General features: G+C 39.7%; 1 protein-coding gene across 2 annotated transcripts in view; it reads left to right on the forward strand.

The window, feature by feature from the left end:
• LOC138855264 (sodium-coupled monocarboxylate transporter 1-like) overlaps nucleotides 1-22,120 on the forward strand; it is a 130,451-nt gene that overhangs the window by 81,634 nt on the left and 26,697 nt on the right. The window lies entirely within an intron of this gene.

The raw sequence follows: 22,120 nt of genomic DNA on the forward strand, positions 1-22,120 counted from the left end.
TGTATTCACTTTTAATTTTCTTCTTTTGCATACCCTACCAAATTCATCTACCAACCTCTGCAACTTCTCTTCAGAATCTCCCAAGAGCACAGTGTCATCAGCAAAGAGCAACTGTGACAACTCCCACTTAATGTGTGATTCTTTATCTTTTAACTCCACGCCTCTTGCCAAGACTCTCGCATTTCTCTTACAACCCCACCTATAAATATATTAAACCACAGTGGCATCACACATCCTTGTCTAAGGCCTTTTACTGGGAAATAATCTCCCTCTTTCCTACATATTCTAGCTTGAGCCTCACTATCCTCGTAAAAACTCTTCACTGCTTTCAGTAACCTACCTCCTACACCATACACCTGCAACATCTGCCACATTGCCGTCTCCCCTATCCACCCTGTTATACGCCTTTTCCAAATCCATAAATGCCACAAAAACCTCTTTAGCCTTATCTAAATACTGTTCACTTATATGTTTCACTGTAAACTCCTGGTCCACACACCCCCTACCTTTCCTAAAGCCTCCTTGTTCGTCTGCTATCCTATTCTCCGTCTTACTCTTAATTCTTTCAATAATAACTCTACCATACAATTTACCAGGTATACTCAACAGACTTATCCCCCTATAATTTTTGCACTCTCTTTTGTCCCCTTTGCCTTTATATAAAGGAACTATGCATACTCTCTGCCAATCCCTAGGTACCTTACCCTTTTTCATACATTTATTAAATAATTGCACCAACCACTCCAAAACTATATCCCCACCTGCTTTTAACATTTCCATCTTTATCCCATCAATCCCGGCTGCCTTACCCCCTTTCATTTTACCTACTGCCTCATGAACTTACCCCACACTCACAACTGGCTCTTCCTCACTCCTACAAGATGTTATTCCTCCTTGCCCTATACACGAAATCACAGCTTCCCTATCTTCATCAACATTTAACAATTCCTCAAAATATTCCCTCCATCTTCCCAATACCTCTAACTCTCCATTTAATATCTCTCCTCTCCTATTTTTAACTGACAAATCCATTTGTTCTCTAGGCTTCCTTAACTTGTTAATCTCACTTCGCAAATCATGGTTAATTTACAGTGGAATACCCGTTGCCTCAGAGGTAACCGGGGTGAGCTTCAGGTGTTGCTCTCCCAGTTTTTCCCTGTTTGTGTTTGTTTACAAGAACTCAACTTATGCTCTGCTCTAATCCATCCCATCTCAGGCTGTTTTATTATACTTATCGCATTCTTTTCCCGACTGAACCTTTAATGAAAGTACACTTCTTATATGCACCGGTATTCCATACCATCAGCTCTTTGTTCATACTTCGCTGCATTACACTGCAGCCCTCATCCACTTGAACAAGTGGCACACAATCTGTTCTTTGTATCTCTCTCCTTCTCGGGCATTATCTCTCCCAGATGTTGCATTTCTGGTTTCTTCCTTACAGCCACCACTTATGTTACTTGGCGATTTTGATGCCCACCATTTCCTCGGGGAGGGGGGGGGGGCGGGGTCTCGCTGTGACTCCTGCTGCATTCAGTTGGAGGCTTTTTCTCGCTTCTCTCCTCCTACATGTTTTAAATATGGGTACTCCCACCCATTTTGATCCATGCTAATTCTCTCTCCCATCGATCTCTCGGTCTGCTCCTCCTCAACTGCACTAGACTTTACCTGGTCTGTCCTCCCATGCTTATATGACAGCAATCATTTTCCAATCATCCTTACTTCTCCTTCGTATTCACCACCTCCTCGTAGCTCACACTGGCAGTTTGATCAAATGAACTTGGACCTATACTCATGTCAAACTGCTTTTAGTGAGGTTCCTTCTTTGTCCTCAATTAATGAGCTTTTACACCTCTTCTCGATCTCTGTTTTAACTGCAGCTTCACATTCAATACCCCAAACCTCGGGCAGGCAGAGGTGCGTGCCTTGGTGGTCTCGTGCTTGCACTCGGGCAGTATGTTTGAAACGCGCTGCATGAGGGCAGGTACAAGTACAATAGAACCAAAGAGCCACTCCTTGATTTTAAGCAAAAGAGAGCGGTCGCTTGCTATGTTATCTGTGGCACTAAACGCACTTGCTGGTGGGATTTAGTTTCTACCGTCACTTTGGCTTCCTCTATGAGTACAGTCTGAAAAAAGTACAGAAACTGAGTGGTAAATACTCTCTCGACCCGGCTTCTATTCTTCGGGTTGCCAGTGTCACTATAGCAAACCCTCTTGACGTGGCACCATCTCTGCCCTTCGTTTCTTTCCTCCAAGTCTGCCAGAGTGTCCCAGGATGAGACCCACACCAGTCGACTAACACCCAGGTACCCATTTTACTGATGGGTGAGCATAGACAACCTGTGTAAGGAAGCACATCCAATGTTTCCACTCCTTCGCCGGGAATCGAACACAGACCCTCATCGTGTGAAGCGAGAGCTTTTGCCACTTTAAAAATATTTGTTTACTATCTGATGCATCTTGCTGCCAGATAGTAATTATTAACTATGGTGTGCGTGCACAGGAAAGAAATTCAATATACCAAAAATAGCATACATATATAACTTTGAATTGTTGTAATTAGTTTATTACTTGGAGAATGTCTCTTGTGACTGACTTTATATTTTCATGCCTGGAGTTTTTGAGAAAGCAGCAGCATCACAGTTTTCCTGTTTTATTATGATTTACATTCAAAGAATTTAGAATGTTATTTGGTGTTTTCTTAACTGCAACTTTGCAACATATCAAATTGTTCACCCACTACCGGGCAGGACCTAGTGTAATCGGACTTCGCATATTAGCAATTGATCGAGAACTAACTTTCACATATCCACTTACATGGGCTCATTTACCTTACATTGAGGTACTCTATTCACTCATAGGAAATACATTTCGAAATTCGCAGTTTTTTGAGGCTTGCCACTCAAAGGGTTAAGAACAATTTTCAAATATTAATGAAATATAAATTACTGGAGAATGACTTTTCTGATAAACTTCAAACTTTCACTCTTGATCGAATTTTTTAAACAAAAGCTTTGAATTCACCTTGAGATATTTAGATTTTTAAATTACAGTTTTATTAACTAAAATGACTTACACATAAATATAAAATGTCTTCAGTAATTACTTTTTTTTTAATTTGACCCTCATATATGCCAGTTGTTATAGGATTTTTTATAACATTTGTCTTTCTATAAAAACAAAATTAAATACTTTATAGAGGATTGTAGAGAATTAGGAATATTACTGCTAAACAAAAACTGAGATTGTTAGCAAGACATGTTTTTATAGTGTTTTTTTTTTTTTTAATTTACACAAGTTTAGTGAAGCCTTAAATACTGTACCACTTAATGACTGAGATGACACATTGTAAGATACAGTGATCTCACTTTCTGTTAACTTTCTCTAAGATGACACATTGTAAGATACAGTGCTCTCACTTTCTGTTAACTTTCTCTAAAATGACACATTGTAACATACAGTGCTCTCACTTTCTGTTTACTTTCTCTAAGATGACATATTGTAAGATACAGTGCTCTCACTTTCTGTTAACTTTCTCTAAAATGACACATTGTAACATACAGTGCTCTCACTTTCTGTTTACTTTCTCTAAGATGACATATTGTAAGATACAGTGCTCTCACTTTCTGTTAACTTTCTCTAAGATGACACATTGTAAGATACAGTGCTCTCACTTTCTGTTAACTTTCTCTAAGATGACACATTGTAAGATACAGTGCTCTCACTTTCTGTTAACTTTCTCTAAGATGACATATTGTAAGATACAGTGCTCTCACTTTCTGTTAACTTTCTCTAAGATGACACATTGCAAGATACAGTGCTCTCACTTTCTGCTAACTTTCTCTAAGATGACATATTGTAAGATACAGTGCTCTCACTTTCTGTTAACTTTCTCTAAGATGACACATTGCAAGATACAGTGCTCTCACTTTCTGTTAACTTTCTCTAAGATGACATATTGTAAGATACAGTGCTCTCACTTTCTGTTAACTTTCTCTAAGATGACACATTGTAAGATACAGTGCTCTCACTTTCTGTTAACTTTCTCTAAGATGACACATTGTAAGATACAGTGCTCTCACTTTCTGTTAACTTTCTCTAAGATGACACATTGTAAGATACAGTGCTCTCACTTTCTGTTAACTTTCTCTAAGATGACACATTGTAAGATACAGTGCTCTCACTTTCTGTTAACTTTCTCTAAGATGACATATTGTAAGATACAGTGCTCTCACTTTCTGTTAACTTTCTCTAAGATGACATACTGTAAGATACAGTGCTCTCGCTTTCTGTTAACTTTCTCTAAGATGACACATTGTAAGATACAGTGCTCTCACTTTCTGTTAACTTTCTCTAAGATGACATATTGTAAGATACAGTGCTCTCACTTTCTGTTAACTTTCTCTAAGATGACACATTGTAAGATACAGTGCTCTCGCTTTCTGTTAACTTTCTCTAAGATGACATATTGTAAGATACAGTGCTCTCACTTTCTGTTAACTTTCTCTAAGATGACACATTGTAAGATACAGTGCTCTCACTTTCTGTTAACTTTCTCCTAGATGACACATTGTAAGATACAGTGCTCTCACTTTCTGTTAACTTTCTCCTAGATGACACATTGTAAGATACAGTGCTCTCACTTTCTGTTAACTTTCTCTAAGATGACACATTGTAAGATACAGTGCTCTCACTTTCTGTTAACTTTCTCTAAGATGACACATTGCAAGATACAGTGCTCTCACTTTCTGTTAACTTTCTCTAAGATGACATATTGTAAGATACAGTGCTCTCACTTTCTGTTAACTTTCTCTAAGATGACACATTGCAAGATACAGTGCTCTCACTTTCTGTTAACTTTCTCTAAGATGACATATTGTAAGATACAGTGCTCTCACTTTCTGTTAACTTTCTCTAAGATGACACATTGTAAGATACAGTGCTCTCACCTTCTGTTAACTTTCTCTAAGATGACACATTGTAAGATACAGTGCTCTCACTTTCTGTTAGCTTTCTCTAAGATGACACATTGTAAGATACAGTGCTCTCACTTTCTGTTAACTTTCTCTAAGATGACACATTGTAAGATACAGTGCTCTCACTTTCTGTTAACTTTATCTAAGATGACACATTGTAAGATACAGTGCTCTCACTTTCTGTTAACTTTCTCTAAGATGACACATTGTAAGATACAGTGCTCTCACTTTCTGTTAACTTTCTCTATGATGACACATTGTAAGATACAGTGCTCTCACTTTCTGTTAACTTTCTCTAGGATGACACATTGTAATATACAGTGATCTCTCTTTCTGTTAGCTTTCTCTAAGATGACACATCTTAATACTTCTCCTATCCTCTCCTTCCTGTTATTGAATCTTAATACTTCTCCTATCATCTCCTTCCTGTTATTGATTCTTAATACTTCTCCTATCCTCTCCTTCCTGTTATTGAATCTTAATACTTCTCCTATCCTCTCCTTCCTGTTATTGAATCTTAATACTTCTCCTATCCTCTCCTTTATGTTACTGGATCTTAATACTTCTCCTATCCTCTCCTTCCTGTTATTGAATCTTAATACTTCTCCTATCCTCTCCTTCCTGTTATTGAATCTTAATACTTCTCCTATCCTCTCCTTCATGTTACTGAATCTTAATACTTCTCCTATCCTCTCCTTCCTGTTATTGAATCTTAATACTTCTCCTATCCTCTCCTTCCTGTTATTGAATCTTAATACTTCTCCTATCCTCTCCTTCCTGTTATTGAATCTTAATACTTCTCCTATCCTCTCCTTCCTGTTACTGAATCTTAATACTTCTCCTATCCTCTCCTTCCTGTTACTGAATCTTAATACTTCTCCTATCCTCTCCTTCCTGTTATTGAATCTTAATACTTCTCCTATCCTCTCCTTCCTGTTAATGAATCTTAATACTTCTCCTATCCTCTCCTTCCTGTTATTGAATCTTAATACTTCTCCTATCCTCTCCTTCCTGTTAATGAATCTTAATACTTCTCCTATCCTCTCCTTCCTGTTAATGAATCTTAATACTTCTCCTATCCTCTCCTTCCTGTTAATGAATCTTAATACTTCTCCTGTCCTCTCCTTCCTGTTAATGAATCTTAATACTTCTCCTGTCCTCTCCTTCCTGTTAATGAATCTTAATACTTCTCCTGTCCTCTCCTTCCTGTTAATGAATCTTAATACTTCTCCTATCCTCTCCTTCCTGTTACTGAATCTTAATACATCTCCTATCCTCTCCTTCCTGTTACTGAATCTTAATACTTCTCCTATCCTCTCCTTCCTGTTATTGAATCTTAATACTTCTCCTATCCTCTCCTTATCTTAATACTTCTCCTATCCTCTCCTTCCTGTTATTTTTTTTTTATTATCACACCGGCCGATTCCCACCAAGGCAGGGTGGCCCGAAAAAGAAAAACTTTCACCATCATTCACTCCATCACTGTCTTGCCAGAAGGGTGCTTTACACTACAGTTTTTAAACTGCAACATTAACACCCCTCCTTCAGAGTGCAGGCACTGTACTTCCCATCTCCAGGACTCAAGTCCGGCCTGCCGGTTTCCCTGAATCCCTTCATAAATGTTACTTTGCTCACACTCCAACAGTACGTCAAGTATTAAAAACCATTTGTCTCCATTCACTCCTATCAAACACGCTCACGCATGCCTGCTGGAAGTCCAAGCCCCTCGCACACAAAACCTCCTTTACCCCCTCCCTCCAACCCTTCCTAGGCCGACCCCTACCCCGCCTTCCTTCCACTACAGACTGATACACTCTTGAAGTTATTCTGTTTCGCTCCATTCTCTCTACATGTCCGAACCACCTCAACAACCCTTCCTCAGCCCTCTGGACAACAGTTTTGGTAATCCCGCACCTCCTCCTAACTTCCAAACTACGAATTCTCTGCATTATATTCACACCACACATTGCCCTCAGACATGACATCTCCACTGCCTCCAGCCTTCTCCTCGCTGCAACATTCATCACCCACGCTTCACACCCATATAAGAGAGTTGGTAAAACTATACTCTCATACATTCCCCTCTTTGCCTCCAAGGACAAAGTTCTTTGTCTCCACAGACTCCTAAGTGCACTACTCACTCTTTTTCCCTCATCAATTCTATGATTCACCTCATCTTTCATAGACCCATCCGCTGACACGTCCACTCCCAAATATCTGAATACGTTCACCTCCTCCATACTCTCTCCCTCCAATCTGATATTCAATCTTTCATCACCTAATCTTTTTGTTATCCTCATAACCTTACTCTTTCCTGTATTCACCTTTAATTTTCTTCTTTTGCACACCCTACCAAATTCATCCACCAATCTCTGCAACTTCTCTTCAGAATCTCCCAAGAGCACAGTGTCATCAGCAAAGAGCAGCTGTGACAACTCCCACTTTGTGTGTGATTCTTTATCTTTTAACTCCACGCCTCTTGCCAAGACCCTCGCATTTACTTCTCTTACAACCCCATCTATAAATATATTAAACAACCACGGTGACATCACACATCCTTGTCTAAGGCCTACTTTTACTGGGAAAAAATTTCCCTCTTTCCTACATACTCTAACTTGAGCCTCACTATCCTCGTAAAAACTCTTCACTGCTTTCAGTAACCTACCTCCTACACCATACACTTGCAACATCTGCCACATTGCCCCCCTATCTACCCTGTCATACGCCTTTTCCAAATCCATAAATGCCACAAAGACCTCTTTAGCCTTATCTAAATACTGTTCACTTATATGTTTCACTGTAAACACCTGGTCCACACACCCCCTACCTTTCCTAAAGCCTCCTTGTTCATCTGCTATCCTATTCTCCGTCTTACTCTTAATTCTTTCAATTATAACTCTACCATACACTTTACCAGGTACACTCAACAGACTTATCCCCCTATAATTTTTGCACTCTCTTTTATCCCCTTTGCCTTTATACAAAGGAACTATGCATGCTCTCTGCCAATCCCTAGGTACCTTACCCTCTTCCATACATTTATTAAATAATTGCACCAACCACTCCAAAACTATATCCCCACCTGCTTTTAACATTTCTATCTTTATCCCATCAATCCCGGCTGCCTTACCCCCTTTCATTTTACCTACTGCCTCACGAACTTCCCCCACACTCACAACTGGCTCTTCCTCACTCCTACAAGATGTTATTCCTCCTTGCCCTATACACGAAATCACAGCTTCCCTATCTTCATCAACATTTAACAATTCCTCAAAATATTCCTTCCATCTTCCCAATACCTCTAACTCTCCATTTAATAACTCTCCTCTCCTATTTTTAACTGACAAATCAATTTGTTCTCTAGGCTTTCTTAACTTGTTAATCTCACTCCAAAACTTTTTCTTATTTTCAACAAAATTTGTTGATAACATCTCACCCACTCTCTCATTTGCTCTCTTTTTACATTGCTTCACCACTCTCTTAACCTCTCTCTTTTTCTCCATATACTCTTCCCTCCTTGCATCACTTCTACTTTGTAAAAACTTCTCATATGCTAACTTTTTCTCCCTTACTACTCTCTTTACATCATCATTCCACCAATCGCTCCTCTTCCCTCCTGCACCCACTTTCCTGTAACCACAAACTTCTGCTGAACACTCTAACACTACATTTTTAAACCTACCCCATACCTCTTCGACCCCATTGCCTATGCTCTCATTAGCCCATCTATCCTCCAATAGCTGTTTATATCTTACCCTAACTGCCTCCTCTTTTAGTTTATAAACCTTCACCTCTCTCTTCCCTGATGCTTCTATTCTCCTTGTATCCCATCTACCTTTTACTCTCAGTGTAGCTACAACTAGAAAGTGATCTGATACATCTGTGGCCCCTCTATAAACATGTACATCCTGAAGTCTACTCAACAGTCTTTTATCTACCAATACATAATCCAACAAACTACTGTCATTTCGCCCTACATCATATCGTGTATACTTATTTATCCTCTTTTTCTTAAAATATGTATTACCTATAACTAAACCCCTTTCTATACAAAGTTCAATCAAAGGGCTCCCATTATCATTTACACCTGGCACCCCAAACTTACCTACCACACCCTCTCTAAAAGTTTCTCCTACTTTAGCATTCAAGTCCCCTACCACAATTACTCTCTCACTTGGTTCAAAGGCTCCTATACATTCACTTAACATCTCCCAAAATCTCTCTCTCTCCTCTGCATTCCTCTCTTCTCCAGGTGCATACACGCTTATTATGACCCACTTCTCGCATCCAACCTTTACTTTAATCCACATAATTCTTGAATTTACACATTCATATTCTCTTTTCTCCTTCCATAACTGATCATTTAACATTACTGCTACCCCTTCCTTTGCTCTAACTCTCTCAGATACTCCAGATTTAATCCCATTTATTTCCCCCCACTGAAACTCTCCTACCCCCTTCAGCTTTGTTTCGCTTAGGGCCAGGACATCCAACTTCTTTTCATTCATAACATCAGCAATCATCTGTTTCTTGTCATCCGCACTACATCCACGCACATTTAAGCAACCCAGTTTTATAAAGTTTTTCTTCTTCTCTTTTTTAGTAATTGTATACAGGAGAAGGGGTTACTAGCCCATTGCTCCCGGCATTTTAGTCGCCTCATACGACACGCATGGCTTACGGAGGAAAGATTCTTTTCCACTTCCCCATGGACAATAGAAGAAATAAAAAAGAACAAGAGCTATTTAGAAAAAGGAGAAAAACCTAGATGTATGTATATATATATATGCATGTGCGTGTCTGTGAAGTGTGACCAAAGTGTAAGTAGGAGTAGCAAGATATCCCTGTTATCTTAGCGTGTTTATGAGACAGAAAAAGAAACCAGCAATCCTACCATCATGCAAAACAGTTACAGGTTTTTGTTTCACAGTCATCTGGCAGGACGGTAGTACTTCCCTGGGTGGTTGCTGTCTACCAACCTACTACCTGTTATTGAATCTTAATACTTCTCCTATCCTCTCCTTCCTGTTATTGAATCTTAATACTTCTCCTATCCTCTCCTTCCTGTTACTGAATCTTAATACTTCTCCTATCCTCTCCTTCCTGTTAATGAATCTTAATACTTCTCCTATCCTCTCCTTCCTGTTAATGAATCTTAATACTTCTCCTATCCTCTCCTTCCTGTTAATGAATCTTAATACTTCTCCTATCCTCTCCTTCCTGTTAATGAATCTTAATACTTCTCCTATCCTCTCCTTCCTGTTAATGAATCTTAATACTTCTCCTATCCTCTCCTTCCTGTTAATGAATCTTAATACTTCTCCTATCCTCTCCTTCCTGTTAATGAATCTTAATACTTCTCCTATCCTCTCCTTCCTGTTAATGAATCTTAATACTTCTCCTGTCCTCTCCTTCCTGTTATTGAATCTTAATACTTCTCCTATCCTCTCCTTCCTGTTATTGAATCTTAATACTTCTCCTATCCTCTCCTTCCTGTTACTGAATCTTAATACTTCTCCTATCCTCTCCTTCCTGTTAATGAATCTTAATACTTCTCCTATCCTCTCCTTCCTGTTAATGAATCTTAATACTTCTCCTATCCTCTCCTTCCTGTTAATGAATCTTAATACTTCTCCTATCCTCTCCTTCCTGTTAATGAATCTTAATACTTCTCCTATCCTCTCCTTCCTGTTAATGAATCTTAATACTTCTCCTATCCTCTCCTTCCTGTTAATGAATCTTAATACTTCTCCTATCCTCTCCTTCCTGTTAATGAATCTTAATACTTCTCCTATCCTCTCCTTCCTGTTAATGAATCTTAATACTTCTCCTGTCCTCTCCTTCCTGTTATTGAATCTTAATACTTCTCCTATCCTCTCCTTCCTGTTATTGAATCTTAATACTTCTCCTATCCTCTACTTCATATTACTGAATCTTAATACTTCTCCTATCCTCTCCTTCATATTACTTAATCTTAATACTTCTCCTATCCTCTCCTTCCTGTTACTGAATCTTAATACTTCTCCTATCCTCTCCTTCCTGTTATTGAATCTTAATACTTCTCCTATCCTCTACTTCATATTACTGAATCTTAAAACTTCTCCTATCCTCTCCTTCATATTACTTAATCTTAATACTTCTCCTATCCTCTCCTTCCTGTTACTGAATCTTAAAACTTCTCCTATCCTCTCCTTCATATTACTTAATCTTAATACTTCTCCTATCCTCTCCTTCCTGTTACTGAATCTTAAAACTTCTCCTATCCTCTCCTTCATATTACTTAATCTTAATACTTCTCCTATCCTCTCCTTCCTGTTAATGAATCTTAATACTTCTCCTATCCTCTCCTTCCTGTTATTGAATCTTAATACTTCTCCTATCCTCTACTTCATATTACTGAATCTTAAAACTTCTCCTATCCTCTCCTTCATATTACTTAAACTTAATACTTCTCCTATCCTCTCCTTCCTGTTAATGAATCTTAATACTTCTCCTGATAGTTTTACACAATCTCTTACACTTCAGAACAACATCAATCATTAATAACAAATTCATCTTATGGAATGAATGAAATATTTGGAGCGTTTAAGTAGTGTAGATGATTTTTTTATTCTTATTCTCTGCAATAATTAGAGATTGCTCTTTTAGTCAGCTATAAATTATTTGTGTTAATGTGTTTTCCTCAAAGGAAGCTTCAAGTTGATATTAAGTGGTCAGTGGTCAGTCGTCACGTGAGGTCACAGACCCTGAGCTGCTTTGAGGATTAGCGTGGACGGTTACAAAGCAATTGGTGGCAATTGGTGTAAATTGCTGGCTAGACAGATACTGCAAGGAACTTACAATCCCATTCATTGACAACTGGAACAACTTTTATGGCAAACATGATATGTATGCAAGGGATGGGGTACATCTCTCTGGGGCTGGGTTGGTAGCACTTGCAAACTCAATTGAGAAGGTCATTGGTGAAATGCCTATGATTTTAAACTGATAGAAGATAGAGGTATGGGTGTGTGTGGGAAACAAGCAGGTTGCAACACTAGGGTTGGAAACAGTAAATGTATAAAAGGCATTCAGCATGAAGTTATAAATAAAGACAATAGATCAGGTCAGCAAACAAAGGGAGACAGCAGAGGGCAACAAGGGACTAGCTCCCTTAAGGTTTACTATACTAATAGCAGGAATGTAAGAAATAAGATAGATGAGCTGAGATTAATTGCAAGTGCAGGAAACATAAATATTATTGCTATAACAGAGACCTGGCTCAATCTGAAAGATAGAGAGATGCCCTCTGAATGTCACATACAAGGCTATAAATTATTCCACACTGACAGGGTCAACAGGAAGGGTGGTGGAGTAGCGATGTATGTCAGAGACAATTTAAATTGTTGTGTTAGACAAGATATAAAATTAGAAGCGTCGGCCACTGAATCTGTTTGGTTGCAGCTTCTCGAGGGCCGAGAAAAGCTGGTTTCGGGTGTGATTTACAGGGCTCCAAATCTTGATAAGGAGTGCAGTAAACTTCTATGGGACGAAATTCGTAAGGCATTTACATACGAAAATGTTGTGTTAATGGGAGATTTCAACTATAGACAGATTGACTGGAGAAATTTGACAGGAAATTTAGAGTCAGGTGACTTTCTTGATACGATCCAGGATTGTTTTTTAAAACTGTGACAGAGCCAACTAGGGGAAATAACCTCCTTGACTTGGTTCTTGCCAGTAGGGAAACACTAATTAATAATCTTGAGGTTAATGATGAGCTTGGGGAAAGTGATCACAAATCACTCAGTTTTAATATATCATGGAATTCCCCTAATAATGGCAATCAAGTCTCTGTCCCTGACTTTCGCTTGGCTGATTTCATAGGACTGAAAAATTACTTAGGTGGGCTGAACTGGAATGACCTGACTAAGGGTCAGGTAGGTGGTGATGGTTGCCGATATGACGCTTTCCAGGGCATAGTTCTAGCTGCTTAGTCAAATTATGTTCCAAATCGGGAAATCAGATCAAACAAAAATGATCCTAAATTGATGAACAATAGATTAAAATATCTGATTCGTCAAAAGAGAGGCATATATAGGCAAATCAAAAGAGGAGAGGGGCAATTAAGAAATCGATATATTCATTTAAAGAGAGAAATAAAATAGGGAATTAGAAAAGCAAAAAGAGATTATGAGGTTAAAGTTGCAAGAGAATCGAAGACTAACCCAAAATGATTCTTTCAGGTATACAGAAGTAAGATCAGGGACAAAATAGGACCACTCAAAAGTTCCTCGGGTCAGCTCACTGACAGTGATAAGGAAATGTGTAGAATTTTTAACATATACTTCCTCTCAGTTTTTACACAGGAGGATACCAGCGATATTGCAGTAATGATAAATTATGTAGAACAAGACGATAATAAACTGTGCACGATTAGAGTCACAAGTGACATGGTCTTTAGGCAAATAGATAAATTAAAACCTAACAAATCCCCAGGCCCTGATGAACTGTATGCAAGGGTTCTAAAGGAATGTAAAGAGGAGCTTAGCAAACCTTTGGCTAATCTTTTCAACATATCACTACAAACTGGCATGGTGCCAGATAAGTGGAAAATGGCAAATGTGATACCTATTTTCAAAGCAGGTGACAGGTCCTTAGCTTCGAACTATAGACCAATAAGCCTAACCTCCATAGTGGGAAAATTTATGGAATCAATAATTGCCGAGGCAGTTTGTAGCCACCTTGAAAAGCATAAATTAATCAACGAATCTCAGCATGGTTTTACAAAGGGGCGTTCCTGTCTTACGAATTTATTAACTTTTTTCACTAAGGTATTTGAGGAGGTAGATCATGGTAATGAATATGATATTGTGTATATGGACTTCAGTAAGGCTTTTGACAGGGTCCCACATCAGAGACTATTGAGGAAAATTAAAGCACATTTAATAGGAGGAGAAATTTTTTCCTGGATAGAGGCATGGTTGACAAATAGGCAGCAGAGAGTTTGCATAAATGGGGAGAAATCAGAGTGGGGAAGCGTCACGAGCGGTGTTCCACAGGGGTCAGTGTTGGGCCCCCTGCTGTTCACAGTCTACATAAACGACATAGATGAGGGCATAAAGAGCGACATCAGCAAGTTTGCCGATGACACCAAAATAGGCCGTCGAATTCATTCTGACGACGACATTAGAGCACTCCAGGAAGATTTGAATAGACTGATGCAGTGGTCGGAGAAGTGGCAGATGCAGTTTAATATAGACAAATGCAAAGTTCTAAATGTTGGACAGGACAATAACCATGCCACACATATACTAAATAATGTAGATCTTAATATTACGGATTGCGAAAAAGATTTAGGAGTTCTGGTTAACAGTAATCTGAAACCAAGACAACAGTGCATAAGTGTTCGCAATAAAGCTAATAGAATCCTTGGCTTCATATCAAGAAGCATAAATAATAGGAGTCCTCAGGTTGTTCAACTCTATATATCCTTGGTTAGGCCTCATTTAGATTATGCTGCACAGTTTTGGTCACCGTATTACAGAATGGATATAAATGCTCTGGAAAATGTGCGAAGGAGGATGACAAAGTCGATCCCATGTATCAGAAACCTTCCCTATGAGGATAGACTGAGGGCCCTGAATCTGCACTCTCTAGAAAGACGTAGAATTAGGGGGGATATGATTGAGGTGTATAAATGGAAGACAGGAATAAATAAAGGGGATGTAAATAGTGTGCTGAAAATATCTAGCCTAGACAGGACTCGCAGCAATGGTTTTAAGTTGGAAAAATTCAGATTCAGGAAGGATATAGGAAAGTACTGGTTTGGTAATAGAGTTGTGGATGAGTGGAACAAACTCCCAAGTACAGTTATAGAGGCCAGAACGTTGTGTAGCTTTAAAAATAGGTTGGATAAATACATGAGTGGATGTGGGTGGGTGTGAGTTGGACCTGATTAGCTTGTGCTACCAGGTCGGTTGCCTTGTTCCTCCCTCAGTACTCAGTGGTCAGTCGTCACGTGAGGTCACAGACCCTGAGCTGCTTTGGGGATTAGTGTGGACGGTTACAAAGCATGGCTTGCTTCTGCAGTGTTTTAAAAATTGAGGTTGGAGAGTTGAAGGAGGAGGTCTTGCTTCTCCAGGAGGAGATTAGGAACCTGAAGGTCCACCTCAATGGGTCTGGGAGAGAGTGTGAGGTGGCTGGAGTTGTGGGGAATGAGGCTTCTAGCAGCGAGGTGCAGTCTGTCTCTCGCTGTGAGGAGGCTGTAGTTGGGGAGGCAGCAACGGCTACCAGCAGTGAGGTGCAGCCCAGCACCTGCTACAAGTGGCGAGTAGTTCACAGTAATGGAAGGCGCATCAGAGTAAGGAAAGTTAAGAGTGAAGATCTGAAGGTAGGAAATCGCTTCTCTGTTCTTCAGGATGAATGTACTTCAGTGGCCAGTGAAGGTAAGGGTACTACTGCCCCTGCTAATGGAGGTAAGCGCATTCTTGTGGTTGGTGACTCTCAGGTAAGATACATTGACCGTGCTTTTTGTAATAGGAATAAGAAGATGAGAGATAGAGTGTGCTTCCCTGGAGCTGGTGTTGGGGACATTGTCAACAGGCTGGATAATATCATGTCAGGTAATGGGAGCAAGCCCATTATCTGTCTCAGTGCTGGTGGAAATGATATTGGGAAGGGTAGGAGAGAAGAGCTGCTAGATAAGTACAGGTCAGCTATAGATTTCATTAAGTCTAAGGGAGGGATCCCAATCATATGTAGCATCTTGCCTAGAAGGGGAGTAGGAAATGAATGGTTGTCTAGGGCAATTGGTGTAAATTGCTGGCTAGACAGATACTGCAAGGAACTTGCAATCCCATTCATTGACAACTGGAACAACTTTTATGGCAAACATGATATGTATGCAAGGGATGGGGTACATCTCTCTGGGCCTGGGGTGGTAGCACTTGCAGACTCGATTGAGAAGGCCATTGGTGAAATGCCTATGATTTTAAACTGATGGAAGATAGAGGTATGGGTGTGTGTGGGAAACAAGCAGGTTGCAACACTTGGGTTGGAAACAGTAAATGTATAAAAAGCATTCAGCATGAAGTTATAAATAAAGACAATAGATCAGGTCAGCAAACAAAGGGGGACAGCAGAGGGCAGCAAGGGACTAGCTCCCTTAAGGTTTACTATACTAATAGCAGGAGTGTAAGAAATGAGATAGATGAGCTAAGATTAATTGCAAGTGCAGGAAACATAGATATTATTGCTATAACAGAGACCTGGCTCAATCTGAAAGATAGAGAGATGCCCTCTGAATGTCACATACAAGGCTATAAATTATTCCACACTGACAGGGTCAACAGGAAAGGTGGTGGAGTAGCGATGTATGTCAGAGACAATTTAAATTGTTGTGTTAGACAAGATATTAAATTAGAAGCGTCAGCCACTGAATCTGTTTGGTTACAGCTTCTCGAGGGCCGAGAAAAACTAATTTTGGGTGTGATTTACAGGGCCCCAAATCTTGATAGGGAGTGCAGTAAACTTCTATGGGACGAAATTCGTAAGGCATCTACATACGAAAATGTTGTGCTAATGGGAGATTTCAACTATAGACAGATTGACTGGAGCAATTTGACAGGAAATTTAGAGTCAGGTGACTTTCTTGATACGATCCAGGATTGTTTTTTAAAACAGTTTGTGACAGAGCCAACTAGGGGAAATAACCTCCTTGACTTGGTTCTTGCCAGTAGGGAAACACTAATTAATAATCTTGAGGTTAATGAAGAGCTTGGGGAAAGTGATCACAAATCACTCAGTTTTAATATATCATGGAATTCCCCTAATAATGGCAATCAAGTCTCCGTCCCTGACTTTCGCTTGGCTGATTTCATAGGACTGAAAAATTACTTAGGTGGGCTGAACTGGAATGACCTGACTAAGGGTCAGGTAGGTGGTGAAGGTTGCCGATATGATGCTTTCCAGGGCATAGTTCTAGCTGCTCAGTCAAATTATGTTCCAAATAGGGAAATCAGATCAAACAAAAATGATCCTAAATGGATGAACAATAGATTAAAATATCTGATTGGTCAAAAGAGAGGCATATATAGGCAAATCAAAAGAGGAGAGGGGCAATTGAGAAATCGATATATTCAGTTAAAGAGAGAAATAAAAAAGGGAATTAGAAAAGCAAAAAGAGATTATGAGGTTAAAGTTGCAAGAGAATCGAAGACTAACCCAAAAGGATTCTTTCAGGTATACAGAAGTAAGATCAGGGACAAAATAGGACCACTCAAAAGTTCCTCGGGTCAGCTCACTGACAGTGATAAGGAAATGTGTAGAATTTTTAACACATACTTCCTCTCAGTTTTTACACAGGAGGATACCAGCGATATTCCAGTAATGATAAATTATGTAGAACAGGACGATAATAAACTGTGCACTATTAGGGTCACAAGTGACATGGTCCTTAGGCAAATAGATAAATTAAAACCTAACAAATCCCCAGGCCCTGATGAACTGTATGCAAGGGTTCTAAAGGAATGTAAAGAGGAGCTTAGCACACCTTTGGCTAATCTTTTCAACATATCACTACAAACTGGCATGGTGCCAGATAAGTGGAAAATGGCAAATGTGATACCTATTTTCAAAACAGGTGACAGGTCCTTAGCTTCGAACTATAGACCAATAAGCCTAACCTCCATAGTGGGAAAATTTATGGAATCAATAATTGCCGAGGCAGTTCGTAGCCACCTTGAAAAGCATAAATTAATCAACGAATCTCAGCATGGTTTTACAAAGGGGCGTTCCTGCCTTACGAATTTATTAACTTTTTTCACTAAGGTATTTGAGGAGGTAGATCATGGTAATGAATATGATATTGTGTATATGGACTTCAGTAAGGCTTTTGACAGGGTCCCACATCAGAGACTATTGAGGAAAATTAAAGCACATGGAATAGGAGGAGAAATTTTTTCCTGGATAGAGGCATGGTTGACAAATAGGCAGCAGAGAGTTTGCATAAATGGGGAGAAATCAGAGTGGGGAAGTGTCACGAGCGGTGTTCCACAGGGGTCAGTGTTGGGCCCCCTGCTGTTCACAATCTACATAAACGACATAGATGAGGGCATAAAGAGCGACATCGGCAAGTTTGCCGATGACACCAAAATAGGCCGTCGAATTCATTCTGACGAGGACATTCGAGCACTCCAGGAAGATTTGAATAGACTGATGCAGTGGTCGGAGAAGTGGCAGATGCAGTTTAATATAGACAAATGCAAAGTTCTAAATGTTGGACAGGACAATAACCATGCCACATATAAACTAAATAATGTAGATCTTAATATTACGGATTGCGAAAAAGATTTAGGAGTTCTGGTTAGCAGTAATCTGAAACCAAGACAACAGTGCATAAGTGTTCGCAATAAAGCTAATAGAATCCTTGGCTTCATATCAAGAAGCATAAATAATAGGAGTCCTCAGGTTGTTCTTCAACTCTATACATCCTTGGTTAGGCCTCATTTAGATTATGCTGCACAGTTTTGGTCACCTTATTACAGAATGGATATAAATTCTCTGGAAAATGTACAAAGGAGGATGACAAAGTTGATCCCATGTATCAGAAACCTTCCCTATTAGGATAGACTAAGGGCCCTGAATCTGCACTCTCTAGAAAGACGTAGAATTAGGGGGGATATGATTGAGGTGTATAAATGGAAGACAGGAATAAATAAAGGGGATGTAAATAGTGTGCTGAAAATATCTAGCCTAGACAGGACTCGCAGCAATGGTTTTAAGTTGGAAAAATTCAGATTCAGGAAGGATATAGGAAAGTACTGGTTTGGTAATAGAGTTGTGGATGAGTGGAACAAACTCCCAAGTACCGTTATAGAGGCCAGAACGTTGTGTAGCTTTAAAAATAGGTTGGATAAATACATGAGTGGATGTGGGTGGGTGTGAGTTAGACCTGATAGCTTGTGCTACCAGGTCGGTTGCCGTGTTCCTCCCTTAAGTCAATGTGATCTGACCTGACTAGGTTGGGTGCATTGGCTTAAGCCGGTAGGAGACTTGGACCTGCCTCGCATGGGCCAGTAGGCCTTCTGCAGTGTTCCTTCGTTCTTATGTTCTTATGTTCTTAAGTCAATGTGACCTGACCTGACTAGGTTGGGTGCATTGGCTTAAGCAGGTAGGAGACTTGGACCTGCCTCGCATGGGCCAGTAGGCCTGCTGCAGTGTTCCTTCGTTCTTATGTTCTTATGTTCTTATGTCTGAATGTGTCAGTTTTATTATTGAAACTGGTTTGTGAATAAGTGGAGAATGTCTCTTCTGATTATAAATAAGTCAACCTTTGAAGTTACTGAGATGTTAGATCTTCTTAAGTTACTGTGATGTGCACATAAAGTGTCCTCAAGATCATTATACAAAATTACTGTTTTGCTCCCAAATGTAAAAAAATTAGTAATAACATGCATCCTTAATCTTACTCTTTTGTTTATCTTCATCTTTTAAGGATGATAATTTAATTATGTACATTCTGAAGTTCTTCAAAGTTAATGTGCTGCTGTGTTTTAAGATATTGGTCACTCTGAGATAGCAAGAGAATTCATCTTGAGCTTGGCTTCAGTTCTTGTCTTTCTTACTGGAAAATCTGATTTAGATTTGCGCTGTGTAGGTCCAAGTTTACCACTTTTATTAAAGAAATTGTGATATTAGCATCCATATGATAACTAGTGAATACCTCTTTTCATTAGCATCATATCTTCAACCCTAATATTTCACTGCATATAAAACTTATGCTGCACTCTGCACTATTCCTCTCATTTACATAGACGTACAGGAGTCTGAGGTTATGCTATATGAGGAAACCTTTCATAGAACATACAGTGATCTAAATACATCTAGTTACGAGATGAGCTTGAGGGAACTCTTGTCGACAATCACATCTAGTTACGAGATGAGCTTGAGGGAACTCTTGTCGGCAATCACATCTAGTTACGAGATGAGCTTGAGAGAACTCTTGTCGGCAATCACATCTAGTTACGAGATGAGCTTGAGGGAACTCTTGTCGACAATCACATCTAGTTACAAGATGAGCTTGAGGGAACTCTTGTCGACAATCACATCTAGTTACGAGATGAGCTTGAGGGAACTCTTGTCGACAATCAAATCTAGTTACGAGATGAGTTTGAGGGAACTCTTGTCGACAATCACATCTAGTTACGAGATGAGCTTGAGGGAACTCTTGTCGACAATCAAATCAAGTTACGAGATGAGCTTGAGGGAACTCTTGTCGACAATCAAATCTAGTTACGAGATGAGCTTGAGGGAACTCTTGTCGACAATCACATCTAGTTACGAGATGAGCTTGAGGGAACTCTTGTCGACAATCACATCTAGTTACGAGATGAGCTTGAGGGAACTCTTGTCGGCAATCACATCTAGTTACGAGATGAGCTTGAGGGAACTCTTGTCGACAATCACATCTAGTTACGAGATGAGCTTGAGGGAACTCTTGTCGACAATCACATCTAGTTACGAGATGAGCTTGAGGGAACTCTTGTCGACAATCACATCTAGTTACGAGATGAGCTTGAGGGAACTCTTGTCGACAATCACATCTAGTTACGAGATGAGCTTGAGGGAACTCTTGTCGACAATCACAGACGCAAAATATCTGTAAAGTTATTGGTGGCAGTAAAGTAATTGTAAAGATCTACAGACTGATAGCACTAACATCCCACATCATAAAAATCTTTGAAAGGGTTCTGAGAATTAAGATGGTCAACCATCTAGATACCCATCAATTACACAACCCAGGGCTACACGGGTTTAGAGCAGGTCGCTCATGCCTGTCCCAGCTACTGGACCACTATGACAAGGTCCTGGATGCTATTGAGGATAAACAGAATGCAGATGTAGTATACACAGACTGTGAAAGCCTTCGACAACTGTGACCATGGTGTAATGGCGTACAAAATGCTTGATAAAGGTAAAACAGGAAAAGTTGGCAGATGAACCTATAACTTCCTATCAAATAGAAGACAAAGAATAATAGTAGACAGAGTAAAGTCTGGTTCAGCTACGGTGAAAAGCTCTGTTCCACAAGACACGGTACTTACTCTCATCCTATTTCTTATCCTCATATCCGCCATAGTCAGAGATGTAAGCCATAGCTCTGTGTCTTCCTTTGTAGATGACACCTGGATTAAATGACCCCAATGGAAATGTCACTCTGACTTTTTTGGATTATCCTAGGTTTTCCACACATATGCTGCTATTGTAATTGTATTTGTGCATAACTAATGAAACTTACTTAATTGCCATGGCAGTGACCTCCATCAAAGACACTGCAAGACTCCAGGCAGATATCAACCAAATCTTCAAATGGGCCACTCGAAACAATATGAAGTTCAATGAAAACCAATTTCAACTACTCAGATATGAAATACTTGAGAAAATTAAGGCTGTATGAGGGTATACAAGAAATTCTAACCATAGAGCAAAAGAGTAATGTAAAAGACCTGGGAGTGATAATGTCAGAGGATCTCACCTTCAAAGACCACAGCAATGTATCTACCTCATCTCCTAGGAAAATGATAGTATGTATAATGAGAACCTTCAAAACCAGGGACGCAAAGCCAATGATGATTCTCTTCAAATCACTTGTTCTCTCTTTGCTGGAATACTGCTGTACACTAACTGCCCCCGTCAAGGCTGGCGAAATTGCTGACCTGGAGAGTGTACAATGAACTTTAACGGCACACATAAGTACGATAAGGCATCTAAATTACTGGGAACGGTTGAAGGCCCTTGATTTGTATTCCCTGGAATGCAGGCGAGAGAGATACATGATAATATACATTTGTAAAATCCTACAGGGATTAGGACCCAACTTTCACACGAGAATCACTACCTATAAAAGCAAGAGACTCGACAGGAATTGCAACATTCCCCTAACGAAAAGCAGTGGCGCCACGAGTACACTGAGAGACAACACAATAAGTGTCAGGGGCCCAAGACTGTTCAACTGCCTCCCAACATACATAAGGGGAATTACGAATAGACCCCTGGCTGTCTTCAAGAAGGCACTGGACAGGCACCTAAAGTCAGTACCTGACCAGACGGGCTGTGGTTTGTAAGTCAGTTTCCGTGCGGCCAGCAGTAACAGCCTGGTTG

This window comes from Cherax quadricarinatus, chromosome 87 (assembly GCF_038502225.1).
Source record: "Cherax quadricarinatus isolate ZL_2023a chromosome 87, ASM3850222v1, whole genome shotgun sequence".
NCBI lineage: Eukaryota > Metazoa > Arthropoda > Malacostraca > Decapoda > Parastacidae > Cherax > Cherax quadricarinatus.